The following is a 16,659-nucleotide window of genomic DNA, read 5'->3' as shown; positions in this document are numbered from 1 at the left end:
CGTACAGACCACTATAAGTGGTTCCGACTCGTGGGCAGGTTTAGTGATTTAGTTGAGATTTGAGCTCTAGATTCAGCCGTACAGGTCACTTAGGGGACTCCGGCTGCCAGTTTATTATGCTATTGATGTGATTTATACCTGAGCACATGCATGATATTATGAGGTTTTGTGATGGCATACCTGTGAGCATGATTGGCATACCCTTGAGCATGACTTGGCATATCTACGTATATGTGTTTATTTTCTGGGAAGTATACAGGTTTTACGGCGAGGGGTTAGAATGTATTTTATGAATTGGTTTTCAAAGAATTTGTTTTTGCCCACTCACGCTTTTGTTTTGCGCCCCTCCAGGTTCTAGTAGCTTAGCGAGTTTGGTGGTTTTCCCGGAGGACGTCCCGGTATTCTGACAGACACTCACCTACGTAGGGTCACCTTCGGGTGCACTATTGTTCTATCGTTTCTTTTGGACTGCTGTAGGCTTAAAGCTCTGAATTCAGCGTCTTACTTTCGCTAGCACATACTTTATCACATTATATTTGCTAGTTTTAAATTATTCGTACTTTTATATTACTGTTTTTAGCTTCCGCACTGTGCACATGGCTACGTCACTTCCACGTGACGGCCAGCATGCCCTGATCTCGGTTGGGGTGTGTCAGTTTGGTATCAGAGCTTAGGTTTGGCAGTCCTGTGTCTTTTGTGAGTATTCTAATGGTTTTGGTGCCTTCTGTCAGAATTATGTCGCCTCGTCGGGAACCACGTCGTTTAGATGAGTCTAGTTTCCCCGATATCACTCAGCTGGGGGAAGCTATTGCTACCGCTATCCAAGCAGCTATCCGCCCTCCCCAGAGGACTCCTCTGGAGACTATGTATAATCTGAAATTGGATAAGTTCCACGGTCACGAGGGGCACGAGGGCGCGGAGCGTTGGTTAGAGCATATTGAGAAGACTTTCCGAGTGTTGAACAATCAGGGGAATCTTCCTGTTGAGAGGTGGGTCGAGACGACCTCATGGTTTCTGGGTACGGAGTCTGCATCCTGGTGGGAGCAGGAGCTTCGTAGTTTGACTCCAGCCGAGAAAACTGACTGAAATGTTTTCATTAGGTTATTTAAGAGGAGATTTGTGCCCCCAGAGTACATCGATCGCAAGAAACAGGAATTCACTGAGTTGAAACAGCGGAAGATGTCTGCGAACGAGTACTATCGGAAGTTCACCGACTTATCTCGCTACCACACTGAGATTGCTAGTAATCCAGCGGAGATGCTTCGTCGTTTTCGCATCGGCACTAAGAAGAAGTGGCGTTCGATGTCGACCTCCACTCATTGTGATACTTATCAGGAGTTCTACGATGTTTTGTTGAGGGTTGAGGACTCTGAGAATATGATGAGCGAGAGTGATGACGATGAGAAGAATGGTAACCAGAAGAAAGATGTCAAGGGTAAAGGTCAGGCATCGCTCGGGCCTCGTTAGACTCAAAACTTCAAAAGGGGTGGTAATAGCTCTAGCTCTTCTAGTGGTGGTTTCAGTGCCACTGGTCAGGGACGAGGAGGTAGATTTACTGGTGGCGCTCGAGGCCAGAGACAGGGGGATGGTGGTCGAGGTAGGGCCCCACTTTGCCGAAGGTGTAATAATCGGCACACTGGCGAGTGTAGGCGGGGCAGTAGTGGTTGTTTCACTTGCGGGCAGATGGGGCATCGAGCCGCGCAATGTCCCCAGAGTCAGCAGCAGAGACCGCAGCAGACTTTCCTGCCACCACCTGCCCCTATCCAGCAGATTCAAGGTCCGAGTGGTTATGGACAGGCCGGTCGGTGTGGTGCCTACCACTACCAGGGTGATGCTGTTCCCTATGCCCCGGGACAGTATCAGTATCCTCAGGACCCCTACTCCCAGGGTGGTTACCCTCAGTATTCGGGCGGCTATATGCCGTATCCTCCAGCCCCAGCCGGCGGTTCTCAATGGTATCAGGGATGACAGTTTCAGCCAGGAGAGATTGCTACTAGCAGTGCAGGGTCTTCGAGACAGACCGGTCAGCCCAGTCAGGGGCGTGGTACGCAGGGCCGCAGTACTCAGGCAAGCAGAGGTCGTGGCGGACGGCAGCAGGGCCAAGGGCGTATTCATAACATTTCTCTGCAGGATGCTCAGAACAACCCGGATCTGATTATGGGTACGTTAAATATTCTTGGTTATTTTGCTAGAGTCTTAATTGATTGTGGAGCTACACATTCTGTGATTTCTCATACATTTGCTCAAGTGACGCAACCTCGCCCCACACCTCTAGGGTATGATTTAGAGTTCGTTATGCCTAGAGGGGAGAGATGTATTGTAGATCGTGTGTACCCAGGGTGTCCAGTGATAGTTGAGGGTGTGGTTATGCCAGCTGATCTTATCCCGTTAGATATTGTTGATTTCGATGTGATTTTGGGCGCGGATTGGTTGCACCCCAATCGTGCCAATATTGATTGTTACGGGAAAATAGTTACGTTTCGCCGTCCTGGACTACCTGTGGTTACTTTCGTGGGTGAGCAGAGTGGGGTGAGACATGGTGTTATTTCGGCGTTACGGGCGAAAAAGTTGTTGACTAAAGGTTGTCAGGGGTACTTAGCCCATGTGGTGTTGGATGAGGCTCCTCCTAGTAGTGTTGAGGATGTGAGGGTAGTCCGACACTTTCCAGATGTTTTTCCCGAGGATTTTCCTGGTTTACCACCTGATCGAGACATGGAGTTTACTATTGAGTTGCTTCCAGGTACTAATCCTATTTCTTTGACTCCTTATCGTATGGCACCTGCTGAATTAAGGGAATTGAAGGTGCAGCTGCAGGAATTAGTGGATAAGGGTTTCATTCAGCCTAGTACTTCACCTTGGGGCGCTCCAGTATTATTTGTGAGGAAGAAAGACGGAACTTTGAGGCTGTGTATCGATTACAGGCAATTGAATCGGGTGACGATTAAAAACCGTTATCCGTTGCCACGTATCGATGATTTATTCAATCAGCTTAGAGGTGCTTGTGTGTTCTCTAAGATTGACTTGAGGTCTGGGTACTATCAACTGAAGATTAATAGGGATGACGTTCCTAAGACGGCGTTCAGGACTCGTTATGGTCATTACGAGTGTCTGGTTATGCCATTTGGGTTGACGAATGCACCAGCAGCTTTTATGGATTTAATGAATCGGGTGTTCCAGCCTTACTTGGATAGGTTCGTGATTGTTTTTATCGATGATATTCTGGTGTATTCTAAGTCGAAGGCGGAGCATGTTCGACATCTTACTTTGGTGCTGAAAAGGTTGAGGGAACATCAATTATATGCTAAGTTTAGCAAGTGCCAGTTTTGGCTAAACCAAGTAGCGTTTCTGGGGCACGTTATTTCTGCTCAAGGTATTCTGGTTGACCCTCAGAAGGTTGCGGCGGTGGAGAATTGGGAGCAACTGCGAACCGTCACCGAGGTGAGGAGTTTCCTTGGTTTGGCGGGGTATTATCGGAGATTTGTTAAGGATTTCTCGGTAATTGCCTTACCATTGACGAGACTAACGAGGAAAGATGTTAAATTTGAGTGGGATGATAGGTGTGAACAGAGTTTCCAGCAGTTGAAGCATTGTCTCACTCAAGCACCTGTTCTGGCACTCCCGGACGATAGTGGTGATTTCGAGGTTTATAGCGATGCTTCCTTGAATGGTCTGGGATGTGTGTTGATGCAGCATGGTAGGGTGATTGCTTATGCTTCGCGTCAGTTAAAACCCCATGAGTTGAATTACCCTACTCATGATTTGGAGTTGGCTGCTATCATTTTTGCGTTGAAGTTGTGGAGACATTACCTTTACGGCGAGAAATGTAGGATCTTTACTGATCATAAGAGTCTCCAATATCTTTTTACTCAGAAGGAACTTAATCTTCGTCAGCGGAGGTGGATGGAGTTGCTCAGCGATTACGACTGCACGATTGATTATCACCCTGGTCGTGCGAATGTAGTTGCTGATGCACTTAGTCGGAAGTCTCAGGGCCGCATTAATGCGTTGTATGCAAGCCGTATTCCTCTTTTGGCGGACTTGCGTGCTACGGGAGTGAGGTTAGAAGCAGAAGATCGAGATGTGGCTTTACTTGCTAATTTTCAAGTTAGGCCCATCTTAGTTGATCGGGTGCTTGCAGCCCAAGCAGCTGATGATCAGACTCAAGAATTAATCCAAGCTCGAGAACAAGGTAGGAGGAGAGACCTCAGGGTACGTGAATCGGATGGCATGTTGATGCAAGAGGGAAGAATGTTCGTGCCAAATGATGTGGATTTGAAGAAGGAAATTCTTGATGAAGCACATATCTCGGCTTACGCCATGCATCCAGGGGCTACTAAAATGTATCATACCATTCGACCATTTTATTATTGGCCGGGTATGAAGAGGGAGATAGCCGAGTATGTGAGTAGGTGTGCCATTTGTCAGCAGGTTAAGGCAGAAAGGAAGAAGCCGTTTGGGTTGTTGCAGCCGCTTCCCATTCCCGAGTGGAAATGGGAAAATATCACCATGGATTTTGTGTACAAGCTCCCTCGTACACATAACGGTTTTGACGGCATTTGGGTAATCGTTGATCGACTCACTAAGTCAGCACATTTTATTCCAGTGAGAGAGAAGTATTCTTTGAGTCGTTTAGCGGAGTTGTTCATCTCGAAGGTAGTGAAGTACCATGGTGTCCCGGTGAGTATTGTCTCGGATCGTGATCCACGGTTCACATCTAAGTTTTGGGTGGCTTTCCAGGAAGCTTTGGGTACGAGACTACTCTACAGCACGGCGTATCATCCTCAGACAGACGGGCAATCTGAGAGGACTATTCAGACGTTGGAGGATATGTTGCGAACTTCGGTGTTGCAGTTTGGTGATGCTTGGCATCAGCGGTTGGATTTGATGGAATTTGCCTATAATAATAGTTTTCATTCGAGCATTGGCATGGCACCATTTGAGGCATTGTATGGTAGAGCTTGTCGCACACCGTTGTGTTGGTCAGAAGTCGGAGAAAGAGTTTTAGTGGGTTCGGAGATTGTTGAGGAGACTACTCAGAACGTTCAGGTAATCAAGACTAATCTGAAAGCAGCACAGGACAGACAAAAGAGCTTAGTGGATCGGCATGCTACGGACAGAGTGTACGAGGTCGGAGATTGGGTATTTTTGAAGCTTTCGCCGTGGAGAGGTGTAGTGAGATTTGGGAAGAAAGGCAAGTTAAGTCCACGGTACATCGGACCATACATGGTCACGGAGCGAGTTGGTGAGGTAGCTTATAGGTTGGAGTTGCCTCCGGAGCTAGCCAGAGTGCATAACGTTTTCCACGTGTCTATGCTCCGACATTATGTTGCTGATCCATCTCATGTGATACCTCCTTAACCGTTAGAAATTAATCCAGATTTGACGTATGACGAGGAACCGGTGACGATCATCGATTGGAAAGAGAAGGTTCTGAGGAACAAGACGGTGAATTTAGTGAAAGTTTTGTGGAGGAACCATTCAGTCGAGGAAGCGACGTGGGAGACAGAAGATCGGATGAGGGATTTGTATCCTAGATTGTTCTTTGGCTACTAGGGGTTGTTATTTGGTTGTTTTGAATTTCGGGACGAAATTCTATTAAGGTGGGTAGGTTGTGACATCCCGTCCCGGAATTATTGAAACGTACGTGTGAAATTACCATTTTACCCCTAGTTTGTTTTTGTTATGATTTGGTTGTTTTGTGTGGTGTTGGCCAGAGTTGGACCACACACACACACCTTTTCCCTATCCCTTTCTCAGTCTCTTTCCCTGTCCCTCTCTCTCTCTCCCAAGTCTCTATCCTTCCTCTTCCTTTTGAAAGTGTACGGACACACACACAACTACCCTAAAACATCACAGATCGAGGGATCCAAGACCACCATCGTGCTTGTGAGGCTGAGAGGAGTCCAGTGGTGCCATTTTTAGGTAAGAACTTCGACGTTTTCACGTCGAAATCGCCATGTCCGTTTTAGCTACTGTTCATGCAAGATTAATTTAGTGAGTTTTTGGACATTTGAAGCTTATAGTTGTGTTTGTGAGGTTCCCAGGAGCTTGGGAGTGCTTCGTTGGACAAATTTGGACGTCGGGAAAGCTTGGTTCGAAGTTGGCCGAGTTTTGGAGTTTTGGACAGGTATAATCTTGTAGTTTTAGGCCTTAAAACTTGTAGGATCGTGTTCTACTAGCTCTAAGGTTGATTTTGGTGCAAGAAACGTGAAAAAAGGTGGAAAAACGAGCGAGTTATGGCGAGTTGCAGGTTTTCCGGCGACGGCGCCGGCGATGGGGACTGGCCGGAGAAGAAAGGGGAATATTCCGTTGAGTTTAACGGAATATTCCTAACGGACGTTGACGGCGTCAGTTTAGGGTTAACGGAATATTCCGTCAGTTCAACGGAATATTCCTGACGGCGTCACTTGACGCCGTCAATGTGCCTGGCACGTGGCCGCGCGTGGGGGCGCGTGGGTCCGTGCCTGTTTTGGCGCGTGAGGGCGCGTGGGAGGTCCAAAAATTATTTTTAAAAATATGGGTGTGATCGTGAGGTTGTGTAGATCACGTTGGTATATTCATTTGTCCATTTTGAGCAATGTATGAGAAGTTGTTTTGAACGGACGGTTATGTGCTTTAAAGTTAACGTTTTTATAGTTAATTCGCATATAGGTGACACGTATCCCGAGGACGAGCGTGCACACTCGAGGCAGGGGGCTACGACCCTTCCACATACCAGTGAGTGGGCTTTTGTTTTCCGTATATACCTATATACATATTATTTCCCAGAAATTAGTATAAATGCTTCGTTTTATGCCATTCTTTTTATATGATTGATGGTTATGCATGATTAGTGGCATATACGTTTAATTATATATTCGATTATGCATATGTCATATATATATTTGTTGGTGCTGTGGAGGCATAGGTAAGTGCCAGGTAAGCGTTATTTAACGATTGCATTAAATAGTGGTTAGAGATGCTTAGAGAGCTCATAACCTGCACCCCCGGTGTTAGTGCTCCTGCTCAGAGTAGGGCACAATTCTTCACGTGTTGTTCACCTCCCGCACCACACGCTCAGCTTGAATCCAAGTTAGGTGCACAGTCCTGTCGTACAGACCACTATCGGTGGTTCCGACTCGTAGGTGACCCGCGATTATTCGCACAGCCTTCACGTGATCGTAGCACTAGAGCGTTCATATGTATTACACCCAGGCCTGTCGTACAGACCACTATAGGTGGTTCCGACTCGTGGGCAGGTTTAGTGATTTAGTTGAGATTTGAGCTCTAGATTCAGCCGTACAGGTCACTTAGGGGACTCCGGCTGCCAGTTTATTATGCTATTGATGTGATTTATACCTGAGCACATGCATGATATTATGAGGTTTTGTGATGGCATACCTGTGAGCATGATTGGCATACCCTTGAGCATGACTTGGCATATCTACGTATATGTGTTTATTTTCTGGGAAGTATACATGTTTTACGGCGAGGGGTTAGAATGTATTTTATGAATTGGTTTTCAAAGAATTTGTTTTTTCCCACTCACGCTTTTGTTTTGCGCCCCTCCAGGTTCTAGTAGCTTAGCGGGTTTGGTGGTTTTCCCGGAGGATGTCCCGGCATTCTGACAGACACTCAACTACGTAGGGTCACCTTCGGGTGCACTATTGTTCTATCATTTCTTTTGGACTACTGTAGGCTTAAAGCTCTGAATTCAGCGTCTTACTTTCGCTAGCACATACTTTATCACATTATATTTGCTAGTTTTAAATTATTCGTACTTTTATATTACTGTTTTTAGCTTCCGCACTGTGCACATGGCTACGTCACTTCCACGTGACAGCCAGCATGCCCTGATCTCGGTTGGGGTGTGTCAATTTATCTACAAGATTTTAGGAGTTTTGATGTGTTATCTAGGAATTAAAAGGTATATTTATATAATGGCAAGTTGGGTATAAAAAAGGCTACTTCTAATCCTTGTGGCACCTAAATTGTAGGAAAATGTTTAATCAAAACTTTAAAATGCATAAATGTTTAATCAAAACTTTAAAATGCATAAATGTTTAATCTCAAAATTTTAAAACCTAGGCATCTGTATCAAGACCCCCAAAATAAATGAGTTTTTCTTTTCAAGGTTGTTGAACCTTTCTCAGATGTTAACACCTTGCCAATGAAACTCAAAGCTTGCATGTTGTTCTTTTTACAAAATCCTTCAATTTTCATCGTTCACTAAATGATAGTGGAACTTTGCCTTGATCTATTGTCTTCAAGAGTTATATAGATGACGTTTTTGGTAAGACTTTCCACATCATAACTCTCTTCCACATAAACTAAGTATACAAAAGTCAAGGATTATAAGTCATTCAAATTATAAGAAGTTTACCAAAAAATAATTATGAAAAAGAAATAAAAAAATAGTACTATGTCACATAAAAATATATTATCTCATTTTCCAAATAGTGAATTAGGTTTTGGGTTCTAGTGGTAATGGAATCCAGGAAGGAGAAGAACTCAAGCGAGACAGAGAGAAGGCTAAGACAGAATCAAATTGGGAGATAGAATGGAAGGTGAAATTGCGATTAAGAATTAGGTTTTGTGCATGTACTACTGTTGTAATTGGAATTTATAATTCAATGGTAAGGACTTAGGCCTAGTTTGATATTGCCTTTTTCACCAAAAACTAATTCACTTTAAAGTTAAGTAGTAAAAATGTGTTTGGTAAAAATAAAATATACTGCTTATTTTAAAAGTAATGGCATCGAGACAGCAACTTTTAAAAGCAGCCAGTAGGTTGTTTTTAAAAGCTGCTTTAATAAAAAGCGGAGTTGAGCCTTTAGAATATTTTAAATTCATGTAATAAGCTTATTAATTTTAAACCATGACATTATTTATCCTTGTAGACATTGCATTTACACTGCTTTTCATACTCAGGACATTTTAAAAAATACAGTTTATTAAACGCCGAACTGCTTTATTTTGCAGCTGATTATTTTTAAAGCACGAAGCAATTTACTAAAAAAGCACAGTAATCCCAAATTGGCCCTTAATTTCACAAAAATGAGATTAAATCCTAATGCTCTTAACTATAGTATTTTTTAGTGTTATAAAATTATTAAATTAGATACCATTGATCTGTCTTTTGTTGGTCGTGAGTTGCGTTTTCGGTATTCTATTGTGTTCTTCGTAAATCTCATCTTCCCAATTTTTTCCAAATGAGAATGATGTGGTTTGCTAACATTTAACTTTTTCTTGATCTTTTATAGAATACGTAGAACAGGTGGTATTGAACATGCGAATCAAAGATGAAATTTCACACACTCTCAGGAGTTTAGTTGATCGATTTGATGAGGATAACAGAAGGCCACCAGATATATATACATGTGATCAAGAATCAGCAGAGCAAGTTGATGCTGCCCATAACAATGAAGCTGATTTTGATTGTGATGTATCTGAGAATTGCGGGAACTGGGATTATGATCATGATGATGACCAAACAAGCGTCGTGCAGGAAGGCCTTAACTGTGAAAGTTCAAATTTCCCGAGTTATCATGAGGTTTTTCCTACATACTATTCATATTAAGTTTGAATCGTAAATATTTATACCACTGGTTTTTCTTTTTAGCTTTATGAATAATTGTAGAATGACTTCACTCCCTGATAATTTTCAACTTTTGTAGGAAAATGAACCGGGTGCTTACCATAAGCTTGATATGGATGAGAGACTTGAGAAAGTTGATGGGTATTTGTTCGTAAGTCTTGGATCTACTTCAAAACAAAATGCTTGGGCAGGTCCTGATCATTGGAAGTATCGAGAAACTAACGTCAGGTTCATTGTAAAGAGTCAAGCAAAATTAGTTAAATGTTTGTTATGATTCTTATGTAAATAAATAGATTAGACAAGGATATAATTGTAATTGTAAGAGCAGTGTACTGTCTATATATACACTGCTGCATCATTGTAAGATTAGCTGATTAATCAATATATGAGAGATATTTAGAAACTGTGGATCTTGGTTTTCTACATGGTACCATCGCCACACCGCCTCACGGCTTCTTCGATCCTGCCTTCTTCCGCTCTTCTCTGATCGCCTTCTCCGATCGTCTTCTCCGCCGTGATTCTTTGAGGTGTTGTTCTCCTCCGATTCAGATTCTTGCTTCCTTTTCTTGAATCTTGATGGCGTCTCCCTCCGATTCTTCTTCTCTAATTGAGTCGGTGCCTTCCTCAAACCCTAATTCCTCTTCCCCAAATCTCAATACCTCTCAGATGTATAATTCTCTCACGATTCAGAACATTGGCAGTATGGTTCCGATCAAGCTCCGGCGATCCAATTATCTGCCGTGGCGAGCTTTGTTTGCTCCGATTCTCCGTCGCTACAAGCTTCTAGGGATTGTTGATGGCACTGAGCCCTGTCCATCTCCCTTTCTTCCAGATCGCTCCATCAATCCAGGTTTTGAGCAATGGTATGAGAAAGATCAGAATTTGCTTATCTGGTTCAATTCGACGCTCTCTGAGGAAATTATTCCGTTCACAGTCGGTGTCTCCTCCGCTCGTGATCTCTGGCTCAAGCTTGAACAGCGTTTTGGTGGTATCTCAGATGTACATATTCATCAATTGCGTTCGAAGCTTCAAAATATTCAGAAAGGCTCTCAATCCATGGCTGACTATCTTCAACAAATCAAGGAGATCTCCGATTCTCTCACTGCCGCTGGTGCATCTGTTACTGATCGTGATCTCATTGCTGCGACTCTTGCAGGTCTTACTGATGATTTTGAATCTTTCACTGATTCCATCTTACTTCACCTTTCTTCTACTTCGTTGGATGAATTACATGGCCTGTTGCTCGCTAAGGAGTTGTCCATGGAGCGTCGCAAGAAACTTTCATCTTCTGAGCCCTTTCATGCCTTCTCTGTGCAAAGCCAACCGCCTCTCCTTCCTACACCACCACAAGCTCTTGCTGCTCACAATCCTGGAGCATCACCACTTCAGAATTCTTTTCGGTATAATTCTAACAGAGGCTACAATCGTGGTTCTACTCGAGGCTTTAACCGTGGTTCTAATCGCAGCTACAATTGTGGTTCAAATCGTGGGAATTTCAACTCTGGTTTCACTCGAGGATCTTATAATTCTGGATTCAATCGTCATGTTTCCTCTTCAGGACCCAAAACTCCTTGTCAAATTTATGGCTCTACTAGTCATGAAGCTCTTGATTGCTTCGACAGAATGAATCCCGAAATCTCAGGCAAGTTTCCTCCAGCTAAACTTGCTGCCATGTGTGCTCACTATACTGCAAAGTCCTCCAATCCTTGGCTCATTGATTCGGGTGCTACCTCTCACATTACGAATGATATATCAAATATTCAATCTCCTACTCCCTACCATGGTGAAGACAAGGTGTACATCGGAGATGGTAAAGGTCTGTCTATAGATCATATTGGCACATCTATTTTGCATACTCCTGCTCACTCGTTTAAATTGCAAAATGTTCTTCATGTGCCTCAAATGAAACATAGTCTTCTCTCTGCTTATCAGTTTATTAAAGATAATGATTGTTCATTAACACTTGACATTCATGGATCCTCTGTCAAGGATCGTTTTACGGGGAGGACGCTTTTGCGGGGCCAAGTTAAAGATGGCTTCTTTCCGCTTCATGGTTCATCTGTTCTCTCTCCTGTCACTCATACTCCTACTGCACTTGTAAGTACTTCTGCTAATGTTCGCATATGGCACAGCCGACTTGGTCATCCATCTTCTGCTATTTTTCGCAAAGTCTTGTCTACCAATAAAGTTGTTGTTCAAGGCAACTCTTCTCTGGCCTTCTTCTGCAAAGACTGTGCTTTAGCAAAGAATCACAAGCTTCCTTTTGGTACTCATCAATCTGTATCTACTAAAAGTCTAGATTTGTTGCACTGTGATGTCTGGGGACCATCTCCTGTTGTATCAGTGAGTGGCTATAGATATTACTTGCTTATTGTTGATGATCACAGCAAGTATAGTTGGTTTTTTCCCTTAAAGTCCAAGTCTTCTGTATTTTCAACCTTTGTGGAGTACAAGTCCTATGTAGAGAACACTCTTGGTAATAAAATAAAAGTTGTTCGCTCTGATTCAGGGGGTGAGTTTACCAGTCATCAATTTCAAAATTTTCTTAAACTTCATGGCATTTTGCAACAATTTAGCTGTCCTCATACTCCTGAGCAGAATGGATGTGTTGAACGGAAACATCGTCATTTAGTTGAAACTGCTCGTACACTCTTCGTGCAATCTCAAGTGCCTCATATGTTTTGGGTTGAAGCTTTTTCCACTGCTACATATCTAATCAATCGCCTTCCCCTTGGTGGTGTACTGCAGTCCCCTTGGGAACTCCTCTTTGGCACTCCTCCAGATTATTCTTGACTCCGAATTTTTGGTTGCTGTTGTTATCCCTGGCTCAAACCCTATACTACATCTAAGTTGGCCAGCAAGAGTAAATCCTGTGTTTTCCTTGGGTACAGTCTTCAACACAAGGGGTATCGTTGTCTTGATCCAGTTACACAACGAGTATATATCTTTCGGCATGTAATCTTTGACGAGACTACCTTTCCCTTTCAGAGTATATCATCTGACTTTCCTGGTGCACCTACTGTTCTTGCTGATACTTCTCCAGTGAATTCGTCTGTCAATCTGCAATTCACAATACCTGCTGCTCACTCTGTACCTCACGTGCATCCTCCAGTATCTGTTACTGTTCCTGTATCTCCAGAGGATCTTCCAGTACCTGTTGATGTTCCAGTACCTCATATGACCTTTTCTGAGCACTCTTCAGTGAATCCTTCTTCTGTTCCTAATACTCATCCTATGATCACTAGATCCAAAGCTGGTATCTTTAAACCCAAAGCCTACTCCGCCACCAAACACCCTTTACCTGATACGGTTGATATTCTTCCCACAACTTATCTTCAGGCCTCAAAACATGCTCACTGGAGAGCTGCTATGCAGGATGAAATAAATGCTCTACAGTCAACCGGCACTTGGTCTCTCGTTCCTTTTACCTCCCAACAAAATATTGTTGGATGTAAGTGGGTGTTTCGAGTTAAGAAACATCCAAATGGTACTATAGACCGTTACAAAGCTCGGCTTGTGGCCAAAGGATTTCATCAGCAAGCTGGTTTGGATTACAAGGAAACATTTAGTCCTGTTGCAAAACCTATCACCATTCGGATTCTTCTATCTCTTGCAGTTCAATATGACTGGTTTCTTAATCAATTGGATCTCAGTAATGCTTTTCTGCACGGTGACCTTCAAGAAGATGTCTACATGCAGCAACCTCCTGGTTTCAGTGATCCAAATTATCCGACTCATGTCTGCAAGCTTCGTAAATCCTTGTATGGATTGAAACAAACCCCTCGGGCCTGGTTTGACAAATTATTTGCAGTACTTAAGTCCTTGGGTTTTCATCAATCTCAATCTGATGCTTCTTTATTTGTGCTCCAAGAATCTGTTCCTGTTTTTGTCTTGGTGTATGTCGATGACATACTTGTCACAGGTCCAAATCCTGCAGCTTGTCAACATTTCATTCAGACACTAAGTACTATTTTTCCCGTGAAGGATTTAGGCCCTTTGCACTATTTTTTGGGTCTTGAGGTTCAGAGATCTGCTGCTGGTCTTTTCTTACATCAAAGCAAGTATATTTTTGACTTACTTCACAAGACCCGCATGGATGGTGCTAAACCATGCCTCACTCCTCTTGGATCTATCAAACTCGATCACACTGGTCCTTTGTTACCTGATCCAGCAGAATACCGATCTATTGTGGGTGCTTTGCAATACTTAACTTGGACACGACCTGATTTATATCCTTTGCTGTCAATCAAGTCTGTCAGTTTATGCATGCTCCCCGCGAACCACATCTTCAAGCAGCCAAACGTATTCTCAAATTCCTCAAAGCCACAGTCAGTCATGGTTTGTGGTTCACGAAAGGTAATGTTCATCTTACTGCCTATTCTGATGCTGATTGGGCTGGCTGTCCATTCGATCGTCGATCTACTAGTGGCTATTGCATATTCCTGGGATCCAATCTTATTAGCTAGAGTGCTAAGAAGCAACCCACGGTTGCTCGTTCCTCAACTGAAGCAGAATACAGATCATTAGCGCACACAGCCGCTGAAATCACCTGGATTTGCAAAGTGTTCAAAGATCTTGGTCTCCAGCTTCCTCAAGTCCCTTCTCTCTGGTGTGATAATCTGTCTGCCATATCCCTTGCATCCAATCCAGTCTTTCATGCTCGCACCAAGCATATTGAACTTGATTACCATTATATTCGAGAGTTGGTCCTTGCTAATCTACTCAAAGTCCAGTATGTGTGTTCTTAGGATCAGTTAGCTGATATTCATACCAAATCTCTGTCTAAATCTAGGTTTCTGTATCTGCAATCCAAGCTTGCACTTGGACCTTTCGATGCCTCCAAGTTCAGCTTGAGGGGGTGTAAAGAGTCAAGCAAAATTAGTTAAATGTTTGTTATGATTCTTATGTAAATAAATAGATTAGACAAGGATATAATTGTAATTGTAAGAGCAGTGTACTGTCTATATATACACTGTTGCATCATTGTAAGATTATCTGATTAATCAATATATGAGAGATATTTAGAAACTGTGGATCTTGGTTTTCTACACATTGATCATGTCATCAACTAATATGTGTATGTGTATTTCTTGTCATTCAATAGTATGGTAACACATCACACAATCTGTTTTTTCAGTTCCGATAACGATCCTCCTGCAGAACAACTAGCAACAGTAAAACAAAAGAAGAACAAGGCATAGCAGGATCTTGATTTCACAAAATCCTTCGAAGAAGAGTTCTCATAAATTTTTGCTCCTCCCAAAAATTCGAAATCCTTACTGCTTCCTGCAAATAGAGCACCCTGTAACACTGAACTTCCTGAGGATTGCCACTATCACCCAGAAGAGCTTATAAAGCTATTTCTTCTACCTCAAGTAAAGGTAATGTGTGTCAACAATGATAACCACATTTTTTGGTGTACTCTTTCTTTTTCATGATATGCTTTTTTCTTGCTGTAGTGCCTTGGAAGGCGACGCAGGAAGGCCTCAGGTAATAAATTCTTTCTCGTTGATAACAAATAGAATACCAATAATTAATTTTTTGGAACGTCCATTTGTTTTCTCAATCATTTTATTTATTTATTTTATAACTGATGAAAATGTGCAAGTAATTTATATAGAGTACTTGGTGTTATATCAGATGAATCAAGGCAATAATGTGACGATGATGGGCAATTTCCATACTACGATGATGAAAGTGGGCTTGGGGGACAATATGACGACGGAAATATCCATAGTGATGTGGAGGACTTCAGCACACTTGTTTCTCAGCCTCGCCAGGGTGGTTCCAAACTTTTCAGCTTGACGTAATTTGAGTTAGCTCCACGAGTCAGAATCTTAGTGTCATATGGCCTATGACGAGTTGTGTTGGTTTTATAGATGTTCATCCCGGAGATGATAAGGATAGCAAATTATGTATGGACTTGTTTTACACTTTTAGCATGTAATTCAAAATCCATTGTAACAAATCAAAGCAGTTTTTGCTTACGTTTGCTTCCTACATCCAAACAATACAGGTTAACAAAATTGAAATCCACTACACAAGACTTCCAAACAAGTCGATGTGAAGACTTTGAAGGAAACTCTTTAGAACCAGGTACAAGAATTTGTTCAAACGTCAATCCAGGTCTGCTAAGTTATTTTTTTATGGCTTTTTAGCCAAAATGGTCTATGAGATTTAAAATCAATAAAAGTGGTCATTGAGATTGTCCACCATCCATTATTTTGGTTATTCCATTAAAAAAACTCTGTTAAGTGGTCCGTGAGCATTTTAACGGAATGACCAAAATGATGGATGATGGACAATCTCAGGGACCAAAGTTATCTGTTATGCAAATCTCATGAACCAAAATGATGTGTTATGCAAATTTTAGGGACCAAAGTTATGTGTTATACCCTCAACTTAACGGAGTTTTTTAACGGAATGACCAAAATAATGGATGGTGGACAATCTCAAGGACCACTTCTATTGATTTTAAATTTCAAGGACCAAAATTATGTGTTATACAAATCTCATGAACCATTTTGATTAAAAAAAAAATTATATATTTTTCAGGCATTATAACATATAGGAAACCATCTTTATTTAAAAAAAAAAAAAAAGAAGTTAAATAACATAAGAAAGTTCGATTGATTGGTGTCCCTCTTTTTATTCATGCTGCAATCAAACTGTCTGTAAAACTTCGTAGTTTCCTACTCACCATGTGGAGATCTTGGAACATGAATTATGGCAATTTCAGGCGTGCCACTCGGAGTGGCATACGGTGTGATCTATCAACAGAAATACATAAATACCTTTGTCTCATATTGCGTACATCCCACTAGATGATATTTTATACCATGGCAAATTAACAAGTGAATGATATTTAGGAACTTCTTTTAATTCAGCCCTGTTTGGAAGTTGCTTCTGACAAATAGAAAAAAGTTAAAAGTATTTTTGGATCATAAAAGCGCTTATTAGAATAAGTACTGATATGTTTTTACACGAAGTACTTTTATTTGGTTTCTGTAAAAACGCTTATTAGCATAAGTGTATATAAAGAAGTATTTCCAAACGGAATTTCTGCACCTACCATCTTGCAG

The 16,659-nt window shown here is 42.1% G+C and overlaps 1 pseudogene; it reads left to right on the top strand.

Annotated features, from left to right (window-relative positions):
* The first annotated feature begins 1,302 nt into the window (after nt 1-1,302).
* Nucleotides 1,303-16,346, top strand: LOC125475425 (annotated as a pseudogene).
* The last annotated feature ends 313 nt before the right edge of the window (nt 16,347-16,659 follow it).

The sequence above is a fragment of a genome, unplaced genomic scaffold, assembly GCF_019419815.1.
Source record: "Pyrus x bretschneideri cultivar Hongxiangsu unplaced genomic scaffold, Pyrus_bretschneideri_v1 Contig15, whole genome shotgun sequence".
Taxonomy (NCBI): domain Eukaryota; kingdom Viridiplantae; phylum Streptophyta; class Magnoliopsida; order Rosales; family Rosaceae; genus Pyrus; species Pyrus x bretschneideri.
This window is presented reverse-complemented; position numbering and strand designations above follow the sequence as displayed.